This window comes from Natator depressus, chromosome 6 (genome assembly GCF_965152275.1).
Source record: "Natator depressus isolate rNatDep1 chromosome 6, rNatDep2.hap1, whole genome shotgun sequence".
NCBI lineage: Eukaryota > Metazoa > Chordata > Testudines > Cheloniidae > Natator > Natator depressus.
In genome coordinates, this window is record NC_134239.1 from 109,167,440 (window position 1) to 109,179,828 (window position 12,389).

The following is a 12,389-nucleotide window of genomic DNA, read 5'->3' on the forward strand; positions in this document are numbered from 1 at the left end:
TTAAGGTGCCACTGGACTCCTTGTTGTTTTTGTGGATACAGACTAACACAGCTACCCCCTGATACCTAATCATTTTTGTTGCCCTCCGCTGGACTCTTTCCAATTTTCCACATCCTTCTTGTAGCGTGGGGCCCAAAACTGGACACAGTACTCCAGATGAGTCTTCACCAATGCCAAATAGAGGGGAATGATCATGCCCCTCGATCTGCTGGCAATGCTCCAACTTATACAGCCCAAAATGCCATTAGCCTTCTTGGCAACAAGGGCACACTGTTGACTCATATCCAGCTTCTTGTCCACTGTAACCCCTAGGTCCTTTTCTGTAGAACTGCTGCCTAGCCATTCGGTCCCTAGTCTGTAGCGGTGCATAGGATTCTTCTGTCCTAAGTGCAGGACTCTGCACTTGTCCTTGTTGAACCTCATCAGATTTCTTTTGGCCCAATCCTCTAATTTGTCTAGGTCTTCCTCTTGCTTCTAACATATTTATAGAATGTTTTCTTGTTTCCTTTTATGTCCCTAGGTAGTTTGATCTAGATTTATATCTGTTGAAGCTCTCCCTCCTCTCTTAATCTAACAAAGCGTTGACCAATAAGAAGGATAGGGTACCAAAAAATTTGGTATTTAGATATCTGTGGCATTACTGGAATTGGGCTGTCGCATTCTTTTCTAAAGGAACCACAGGGGAGGGGAAGTTATGCTTATAAGCTTACAAGTTATGCTTTAGTCAATCACAGGATATTTGCCTCAATACAGAGGTAAGTGGATGAAATGTAATGGCCTGTGATATAAAGGTCAGAAAAGATGATCTTCTGGTCCCTTCTGTCCTTAAACCCTGAATCTATAGAATATAGTTGGCACCATAAGATTAGTATATGACTATTCCCCATTTTGGTCTCTCTCTATAAAAATAAAACCCACCTACAGTATAAAAAAGCTCCAGAAAGAGCAGTCTGAGTGTCACTACAAATTTAGCATAAGCAACATGGAACCACTGCAGCATCACAATTTGTGTCCTCTGCAGTGTCATGGATAGTTGAAACAATTGGAGATGAAACAAAATAGCCCCCTCTATGTTTTTAAGCATAGGAGACTTGTTTTAAATATGGTTAACTCCCATGAGGTAGCAGAAATACACTCGCTTGCACTTTAGTTAATATTGTGTGGTAAATTTTCAAAAGAGGCCTCTGACGCCCTGATCCTGTGATTAGGTCCATGCAGCTGTAATCTTACATGAAAGCAGACCCAAGTGGGGCTTCCCTGGGGGAACAGAGTTGCATCTGTGCATATATAATTGCTGGACTGGAACCTAAGATTGCATATGCAGGTTTCTCCGTTTTTGTGTGCCATTTTTGTGTGCCTGAGAATTGCACAGGTCCACCAAATGCTCAGCCACCTGACTACCAGACTGTCACAGAAATACTTTGGACACAATCCTTAAAAGGAAAGGGCATTTTGAGTGCACGAGGAATTTGGGATCTGGCCCTCAATGAGGAAAACCTGCATCTGCAAAAGCTGGGATGGGAAAAATTGTGGACACATTTTTAGAGGCTTTGGAGGAGGTCTCCTGGAAAACATTTCTAAACCCAGTTCTTCTTTCTTTTCTCTGCAAAGGAAGGCCCAAGGGCATCTCTGCAAAGGAAAGCTCGAGGGCATCTCCCTTGATTTTGATAGGACTTCTACAGAAGCAGAATGCCACCCAGTCACATGAAGGGTAGCACCATCCAGCCCTGAGTATTTTTTTGTATTATTTTTAAGAGGTACAGCCTGAGTTTACATTAAGATTTTTTTCAAAATATAACAGCATTTTTTCAGCTTTATGAAATAAAACTAGTTTCAAACTCAACTTAAATATTTTGATCTCATGCCCAGTACACGAGGCACACAGTGAACTATGAATGAGGACAGTCTGAGCATCTTTGTGACACTCTCCTATTGTGTTATAAATAACGATAACACCGCAACCACTTCACAACTGTGGATCTCATTGCTTTACAACCATTCAAGGATTAAGCCTCCCCACTGGGATGAAACAGTGAAGTAAGCATTACAATTCCCATTTTACAGAGGGGCGGGGAGGAATGAGACAGCGTTTAAATAACCAGATTTCTGGATGCCCTACTTTGGCAGTTGCGGCCTGTGTTTTCCCCTGAGCATGCACAACTCAGGTTAACATCAACAGACACTGCAAGTGCTCAACACTGCTGAAAATGAAACCAGAGGAGTCTCAAGTTAGGCACCCAAAATTAGAGGCCATTCTTAAAAACTGGGATTCAGGGGGGAGTCAGGATGAGAACCCAGTTTTCCCAATACTCAGATTTGCACTTTGACTCCAATAGCCTCATTCCTCTTGCTTCCTATAGTGCTTTGTAGCAAGGTGGAGCCATAAGGGAGGAATTGGCAGCCTTCAGAGGTCCTTTATACTGTGTTAAAAGTATGGCTTCTTTAATGTTTCCTTTTTCAAAAGTGGCAGTATAAACTAACTGAGTGTGCTCTTAGGAGAGCTTTTGGCAGAGGTATCTGACAATCTGGTGCCAAACCTCTTCTTTGGCATGTAGGAAGAGACAGACTTTGGTTCTACATAAAGACAAGACTTTTGGAAAGGGTTTTGAATACTTCTCAGAACAAGGAGAGCGGGAGAATTATCTTGAAATTAAGAATACCCTCCAGAATTGCAATCCAACCTGAAAATATCTTAACCTAATTTAATTGTGAACTGAGTTTCTTGATCAAAGTATTAAAAACAATTAAATAGTCAAGGCAGGATATGCCCCAATTCTAAACTATCATCCACATTAAGGTAAAAATACATAGCATTTTCATACTACTTCATATGTTCAGAGCACTGTACAGACATTAATAACTAATACTCAAAACACCCCTGTGTGAGGTACATATATAGGTACATGATTATTATCATATGGGGAAACTGAGAAAGAAAGACAAAGTGATTTGCCCAAGGAATAAGTGGCGGAGCCAGGATTAGAACTCAGGACCTTCTGACTCCCTACCCTGTGCTCCTTGAGCATGCTGCCTTCCAACAAGAAACACAGTATTCGCATGGCTAGGAAAGAAAATTCAGTCCTGTATTTTATTTTTAAGATGAGTCCTTTAATGTTTAATAGAATCATTAAAAAGGAGAAGCTATTCCAGATAATATTGATTATACAGAAGATTCAGGAGGAAATAGCCAGTGATGTGTAAGAGACACCACAGTTAAAATTTAATGATGCTATCACCTCTCAACTGCTTAGCAGTTCAAAAAAAGATGCTCTAGCTAAATTCTGAAGTGAGAAGGGTTTCTCGATGCCCAAAAAAGTGGCATCTTAACATTGTTTTGGTTTATTAACTGAAACACTGCTGAGGCCTTAAAAAATATTTTGCATTTTCACAAGCTTAATAAACGACAATGCATTTCAGTTGTTATATATGATCTTCACTGTCATTGTGCTTATGTGTGACAAAATAGAGAATAAACATCCAAAATGTGCAACTCTGCTTTTCCAATACACACAGAATGAGTTGGCATTTACAAACTATAATTAGTATGATTAAAAGAAATTAAATGGATTATGAGAATAATTTTAAAACTTTTTTGTTTTGTTTTGGGGAGGGAAGGAGGTTATTCTTTTTCTCTGATCATTTTTTCCTTCTAGATTTGTTTTCAGGTTCCTGTTTGGTTTTATCTAACTCCTGATCCCCTCCACCCCCCCCAGTGATTCTTTTTCTCTTTGACTCCCTTGTTCTGTTCCCCTTTAGTTTGTCTTTTGTTCCTTTTTGCCTCCTCGCATTTGGCATGTCTTTTTGCCGCATAATGAAGACAAGTCCTCTGATACCCAGAGTCCTCTGTGGGAGTGTCAGCAGGTTTCACAGTTAACAACCCAGTAGGATGGATGAGGCAGTTCACACCTCTCAGAGCTATTGTGTCAGGCTCTTTGATAACTCAGGCAGAAAAAAACAATGGTTACACTCCAGTCACATTTTCAAGTTTTTCTTCATAATCATGAAGACTAGAAACTTTTTTAAAATACTGATATCATCATGTGACTACAGGAACTAGAGCTTTGAGACCCAGGTTTCTGCCTTAATCCAGCCCTGGACACTAGCAATGTAGTCACTCTGAAAAGGAGGACATACCTCTGCTCAATTACTTGTCCCTCCAGCAAAACTGAATAGTTGAAAATTTTTCAAGAACATCACTGCAATTAACAGTGGTTAAACGCAAAGGGTGCAGTATTTCACTAAAGAATGTACCAGTATCTGGTTATATAAAGGACCTTGGTTAAAGTATACAGAAACTCCAAGTACTGTTTAGGTTCAGGAGGTTGGATGTTTTGTTTTGAGTTTTGGAATTTGAGTCCCAATCTGATTCTGAGAAAAAGAAAACAAAAACAAAACAAAAAAAGGTCTTGGTGCACTAATAACTCTGTGCCACATCCTATCATGCCATGAAAGTAAATAGAAGATATGTGTAAGAATCAAAAGGCAGGTTCTCTGGCCCCCAGTCATCAGTCAGCCATTCTGCTGCACTTCTTCAAATGGTTTCCAGCTTAAAATACACTGCAGCCTTTCCCAGTGGTTACACCTCATTTTCCAAGTCTAAACCTAACCAGTGATCACAAAAAAAGAACATTTCCAATCAAAATTTCAGTGATGTTGCCCAGCAAAGTTGAATCTCCTATTTGCAGGGGTGGGAAATAATTCTGCAAAGTTGGCAGAACACCTGGATAGATAGGACCCTTTACATTCTAGCTCAAGTACAATACATGGATGGGATGACAGTTCAGGCACAGGAAGTTGCAGAGACAGAGAAGAGAGTTGCTGAAGAAGGCTTCATGGATGAAGTGCTCATTTAAAAGGGATTTAAAAGACAAGACAGAGAAGTGAGAGGCTGTCCTACGGGTAGGTGTCACAAGAAGGCACAAAGCCAGAAGTAGGGGAAGGATGTGAAGGGTGTAGTTAGGAGGTAGAATAGCGAGATAAAATGGGGTTAAAGAATGCAACAAGTGCAGAGACAGGAGGAGGGGTAAAACTGTGAAGAGATTGTAATGTCAGAACAAGCAAATGGAATTTATTGTGGAAAAGGGGAAAGCCATTAAAATACTTCAGAGAGGTGACAAAGGACCTAATCCAAAACCCAGTGAAGCCAATGGAAAGACTCCTATTGACTTTTTGGCTTTAGATCAGGCCCTAAATTCAGAAGAACTAAAACCAAAGCTCTTGGGGGGAAATCCTGACTCCAGTGAAGTTAATAGGAGAATTCTTGTTGTTTTTGGGGAGGCATTTATGTACATATATAAATACAAACAAAGTGCAAGAGGATATTTTAAAATCGCTACTTGAGAGGGAGAAGTTGCTTTTTACTAATGCTTCAATATATAGTGTGACAATTAATTGAACACAACAATGTCATCATAAACATTAATTTTCTCTATAGAACTACATAAAGTACTGTTAGAAACACACAACTAAATATAGCTAATCTGGGGCAAACCTACTGTAAGCAGTGTGTAAGCAGCAAAATGCCCACACTGGGGTATAACTGGGTGAATCCTGCATTCACTCTAGGCATCCTGTTCTCCTTCATCTATGTTTAATTTAGCCCACAGTAACATCTGAGTTTTTAATCCCCACACAGACTATTTAGATGGGGTTTGGGTTTTACTACTTTACCAAAGAAGGAACATTCAAAATTTTTACAGGAGGAAAAAGGTTTATCCTCTTTTATGTAGACTTATTTGCTCAGCAGGGGATTAAAAACACATTTGAAAAAACTTTTGTCTTCTATTTTAAAAAAAAATCAGCAGATGTTTTTTGGATGAGCTACATTGTTTGTTGTTTGCCTAAGATGTCCAAAACACAAAACTCATTTAACCCCCAGAGAAGTGACATAGAATTGACAATGACGTACACCACGCATCAAACAAATGGTCACTCCTGCTGCTCTTTAGACATCTGGGGCCTAATTTGCAATTATTTGCATTTGCAGAGCACAGCTATACAACAGAAATGTGGGCTTTAATGGGAGCAAATCTTCTAAGTTGATGCGGAATTAATTTTCAAAGGGTGACATGCACCATACATCCTATTGCATGATTACTATAAACATGCAAACAAAAGGATGAGAAAGAGCGTTGTCTGCTAATGGATGTGAAGTTATGAATTTCAATTGTTACAACATGTGATTAATTTACATGTTCAAATTAAGTCTTCATTTTTGCATGTTTAATTTTGAAGTTTTTGAAAGGGTGAGTGTGCTAGATCATAAGCAGCATTTGGAGAAAAGCTTGGCACTTGTAACTTGCTTGTCCTTGTTTAAAAGGTTCTCATTACTCATGGAACAAAAAAGTTAGAGGAAGGAAAGTCTCTTTTCCCAGCTAACAGTGCGCACAAGTCAAGAACTCTCCTCTTTTTCACATTTCCCATGCACAAGTGCATCAGAGGTATCTCTTTGACAAGCAAACTATATGGAAAATCTGTGAGGTCTAGAGAGTGGATTTGGAGAGTCCAAGGCTACACTCACAGTGGTGGTCAATATTTAAACACAGTTTTAGGATTCCTGCCATTAGAATCCTTTCCAACCACTTTCAAAAGACAGCCCCACTATTAGCTAAGGTTCCACTTCAGAATGCATTCATGGGGTTTGTTGATATGCAGCTCAACAGTACTAATCAATCTGTTATAGTTTCCTCTCAGAAAAGCGGCCCCAACTGCAAAGGAGGGACATATTGTTTGACACTACAAATTGGGCAGGGTGCTAGAAATTGTACACCCATTTCTTTATTAGACAAGTGGTTTCAACTGAAAATTTTCACTTTTAATGATTCAACAGACATGATTCAACAAAAGTAATAGTAAAGAGCTTCTCTGTATTAGCAAGGAGGAACAGTTGTATGTCTGTATAGTTTCAGCACAACCCTTGATTTGTTTCACCTTTCAATTGTGCTGTTCCTGTTCAGTTATGGGATCATCTGAAATTTGCAATATTTTTGAACATTTCAAGTATTTTCATATTAGATCTGTGGTGCATCACATGATGTACAGCTGTGTTAACATATTTAGGTTTGGGTTACTTATAGGTTCTTGCATTCTGGAGTATTATTTATCCACTCTTAAATTTGAGGATTACTGATTAATTGATTGATTTTACCACAGAGTTAGAGGTTGTGGGGGAAAAAAGACGAACTAAACAGGTACAGTGTCTCACCTTTGTTTTTCATGTGTTGCCTGTCAGCAGTAGGATTAGGGAGATAAAGCAAGTTTTCTTCTATGAAATTGCAAATAGTCCAGTCACAAGCTCACAAACATGTCCAAGTCATTTGCTCATTGCCCACACATGTGCTTTACACATCAAGGAAGATGTGCAAAACACATGGCAAAGAGCTCTAAACAGCCTCACTAGTGGATTATCAGGAGGGGCTTCCAAAGGACCTCTCCACCCTTACAGTGCTGAAAAAATTCCAAGGGAAACGTTCCCCGATGCTGATGGCCTGATTTAACTCAAGCAAATTTGTACCACTTTCCAGAAATGCTGATAAATACACAGCATAACCTAGACAGGTGGTAGATGATAGAGAGATACTTCTCTCTGAAGGTACATGAGAGCAACACTAAACAAATGAAATATGTTTCTTACATTTAAAACTCTACTGATTGTTAACTCAGCTGATTTGCATGGCCCTCCTCTGATTTATTTTTGTTTTAAAATAATGACATCAACTGAGATGGTGTAATGTAATGAAATGTGGTATAAATAAGCTCTCCGGCAGGAGAGATATTACATGAAAAATTGTAACACCGATTTCTTTTAGCATGAATCTGCAATGAGATCTATAAAGGAGACAGAATATACGATTGTAGTTAACTATATTAGGAACTATATCTAAAGTTATATTTGACAGCACTTCATCACTTAAATGTGAAATTAGCAACATTACATTGGGATTGGTTCATAATGGTTGTTGAAAGTTAATCTTTTAATAAAAACAGGATGAGGTAGTTCATTGGCTTCGCCTCAGGGGATAGTTCTTCAAAGGTTATTCTGAGGAGTTTGGAAAACTATCAGTATTGTGGGTTAGATACTCAGCTCACTTAACTTCAGTGCAGCCATGACAAGTTACACCAGCTGAGTCTCTGACCCAATGTGCCCATATCAAAAGATGAACAGGTCCCCTGCTGATGATTACATTGCCATGACTGCCTTCTGGCAAAATGGCATCAGCATGAATTCAATAAAGGAAAATGGCTCCTCTGTAGATGCCTCTCCTTGAAGTCTGGTAGTGTGACATAGGACATGAAGTACATTATTAAATCAAGTATGTTTCTCTTGATTAGAAAAAGGAAGTGAGACTAAAATATCGTTTCACCAACAAAGTATGTGCCTCTAAGGGCATGCAACATTGACTCTAACTTCAGTTAATCAAAGAGACCACAGAGTAATAAAAATAATAGGATTGCCCTTTTAAACCAAATCTGAATTAAGAGAGTCATAAACAACGCTGCTCCTATGGCCCTATCTTCACTGACGAAAAAAAAAAAAGCAAGATAATTTGCTCAATAACTAACTGCTGATAACTAACATGTTAGCCATACCCCTGTAAAAACATGGTGAAAACAAGGCTTTTTAATGTTACTGCGAGGTAAACTAGGTGAGGTCAACCCCAGGGAAGAAGTGTAGTGCTAATTTTGCCTAATGTAGTGCAGCATTGCGTCAAATGCTGTAAGTGCCCTGTCTATACCTAGGATTGATTTTGCAGCAAGATAACTATCGTGTTTGTTATCTCACTGTAAAAAAAAACAACAACCAACAACAAAAAGCCACCATTGTGTCAGTGAAGACAATGACTGAGAGAGAAACTGAGGGTGAGACATCTTTGAGTAACTTCATGATGTCAATTTTCTTTTCTTTAACACTATTCAGATAGCACATTGTCTGCTCATTTGTGAGATACTCACAGTAACGACTGCATTTTCTTCCACGTTGCCCCCTGAACTGCACACCTACTGCACTATATCTCCTCCAGACCCACCTCTGTTGTGATGCCTATCAGAAATCTGCCAATCAGGGACGCTTAGGTTGAGGGATATATGGGGATTCCTGATTGCTGTTTTGTAACAAAATATGTTCAAATGTATATAAAAGTTGAGTATATTTGTTTCCTTTTCTCCACTTCTTCTTTGGTATGGCACATCTCTTCTTGGATTGTAAGCTCTTTGGGGCAGGAGGAGTGTATTCCTCTCTATTGTACAGCACCAAGGGGGCCTTGATACCAGTGGTGGCTTCAGGGCACCACTGTAATAATAATAATTATGGAAGCACCTAGTAGAGAATCCATAGTAGGGTTGTGTTCTGAGCTCAAAATGGAGGGTGGGAGATCCTGTTTTTCTTTCAAAGTAATTGGTCAATGGCTATGAAATTTCACAGAGGTTTAGTTTTTATGGCCCTTGAATTTTCTATGTAGTATTTGTTTTGTTTCTCTTCCTAGATTTTTAAAAAGAATCCTTTGAATTTGAGCTCCAGCTGAAGTTTTTCCTTGGCAGTCCTGGTATTTCATTGTTGCTCATTATCTCTTAAAAAACTTTGTCTATCTACACAAAACTCAGTAAAGAGGTGGATCCTGCCCAGAACTGGTATAACTGGGAGCTTATTTTTCAATGGAGGTAGGGTACTTTTTGTCCATTATTCATATTATAATTGAAAATGTATGGGCTGTGTATGAATGCCTGTCTGATTGATGGGGGGCCTGAAACACAAAACTGTCTCCATCAGGCTCTCTACTTTCCATCAGATTTTATACTACAACAAAGAAGGATTCATTGCGCAGCTGATGAGACAGAAAATATTCTCCATCAGCAGCTGCACTTCTGCCCTTTCCCAAGTCTGGCCCCAGTCAAACCTCCCCTCCCAATTAAGCATTAAAAACACCTGTGGAAACGAATACAAAAATGCTTTGTTGAGAAGCCAGCAGCGTTGCTAACATGCAGGATGCCACACACAAACCCACCAAATCAAGGAAATGAAAATGTAAGCCACCTCAAAGGACATACCCTCGGCTCCTCCACCCACAAGCACACACCTTATTATTAGCACCACTATCACACACCACAGACTGTGCACTGGCTCTTTTCCATCTGGGAAATTCCCCTGACATGCTCAGAGAGCTGTTAAATTGACTATCTGTTTTGCACTGCTCCTGGGGGTGTGAACATGTCAAGGAGACATGGCTGAGGAGTCCCTATGCCCTGGTAATGCCCAGCAGCTGGAACAGACCCTTGGGATTTTGGGCTACTGGGAAGAAGATAAAGCAGACCAAGGGCTGCTCTAATTTAGGAACAAACATCAGGGAACAGAGCTATCAGCAGGACTCACCCTAACAGCAGGTGAGGAGCCAAGAACTGCCGGTGGGAGTGAAGTCATCAGCAGGAGAAGGAAACGAAGCTGCACCGAATGGAGAGATGAGCAGAGGGGACCAGGCAGCAGAGAAGCATGAGCCAGTGAGCAGCGGGAAAGACGAATGGAACAGATGGGAGGAGATAAAATGAAGAGCAATGCTACAATGTGTGATTAAAAGAGCAATGTGTGATTAGCGTTTGTTCAGAAAGTACATAACATTAATACATTAGAGACTGCTAAAACCAACTTTCTTTTCTAATATTCTGTCCCATGTTCATCACAAGGGGAAATCATGCACTTGGGAACGTATGGAGCAATCCCAGATGGGAAGGGAGGATGGGCCATGCAATAGCAAATGAGGGTGGGGGCTGCCTACCACACGGCCTTTTCATGCTCCTCACCTGCTGTTAGGGTGAGTCCTGCTGATAGCTCTGTTCCCTGATGTTTGTTCCTAAATTAGAGCAGCCCTTGGTCTGCTTTATCTTCTTCCCAGTAGCCCAAAATCCCAAGGGTCTGTTCCAGCTGCTGGGCATTACCAGGGCATAGGGACTCCTCAGCCATGACTCCTTGACATGTTCACACCCCCATATGCTTCCCACTAGGAAAATATTTGAGAGGCCTGGGCTACAGTATCAAACTGGAGTAACTGCTTTTGCCTCTGATATCTAATGACTTCTGTACAGCAATGGACCTGCTGTTGGTACAGTATATTATGTGATATGCAGACAGCCTTTTTAATCAATTATCCTCACTTTTAATGAGTCCATTTACAAATGGTCATCTCCAGGATGCAAGAATTAGACATTCACCTTTAGGATGCCAAAGCAGCATAACAAATGACATTGTGATAGAACACATCTAATCCCTTTACACACCATACTCTTGTCAAGTGGGGGCCAAGTTACAAAATAGCATCAATAAAAATAGGTGCATTATCGCCTGCAAATGACAAAGATGATCCTAATTTACTCATTACATGGCCATCACCAGTTTGTTTTGGATTGAGGAGCAGCAATTTGTTAGAGTGAGCAGCCTGGAATAAATTAGTTTGGGTTTCACATCCCACTATCCTGACTGTACATTCAAAGTGTTTACAATGCAGTCATGTTTGGCAGTGCTATTACCGTATGAAACTTATCTGTGTGCAATCATGTAAACCTCACCAACATTCACCTTCTCCTGCAAATCCAGGATTCATTCTTTCACTTGGAAGTCAAGGGCATTAAGTGTTAACCATAGCAAATAAAGAAAGTCAGAACCGTAAAGCACCATCTCATGTTAACAGACATCCTACACTAGTTCAGAGGCCAAGTACTGAACACTTCCATTGCACTGGAGGAATCAAATATCCAAGTCACAACAGCTGCTGGGGAAACCAGCCAGTACACTGGTAAATATACAGTTGGTGCTACATACTGCCTGAATACTTCTACGATACCACAGCTTCCTGCCTCTGTGCTACACTGTGTGCCTCTAGGAGGCACTAAAGCCATGAAAGTGCACGCCAGGGCATCTGGGACATTTGGAAAAGCAGCCACTCTCATAAATCTTGTCTTCCAATGTTGTTGTTCCTCTGCTCACTGTGGGAAGGTGATTTATGTTTGGGATGGTGGAAAGAAAGCCTCAAAACATCTTGTCAAGGAGAGTTACATTTGTGTTAAGTCATCTACTACCCACTAAGAAGACCTAGTGTCTAGAACTGACAGAGGCAAGTAGTGGGTGTAAGACAGGTAAAGTACTGACACCCTCTCTGGCATTATGAAGGCCATTATGGGCTAGGAAATACAGCTCCAACACAGCCTCTCTGTTTAGCTGAAACTTTCCAATGCATTCTTCCTTAGACACATGTTCAGAGTGCTATGATTCTCCACACCAATATTCTGGTCCAGATTCTTCTTTCTGATCTGGCCCCTTTGTGCCACTCATGTGGTTTGCAAACAGCTGGATTCAAGCCATATAAGAACCTTCCCTGCTCCCGCTACCCTTCCCCAACACCTGC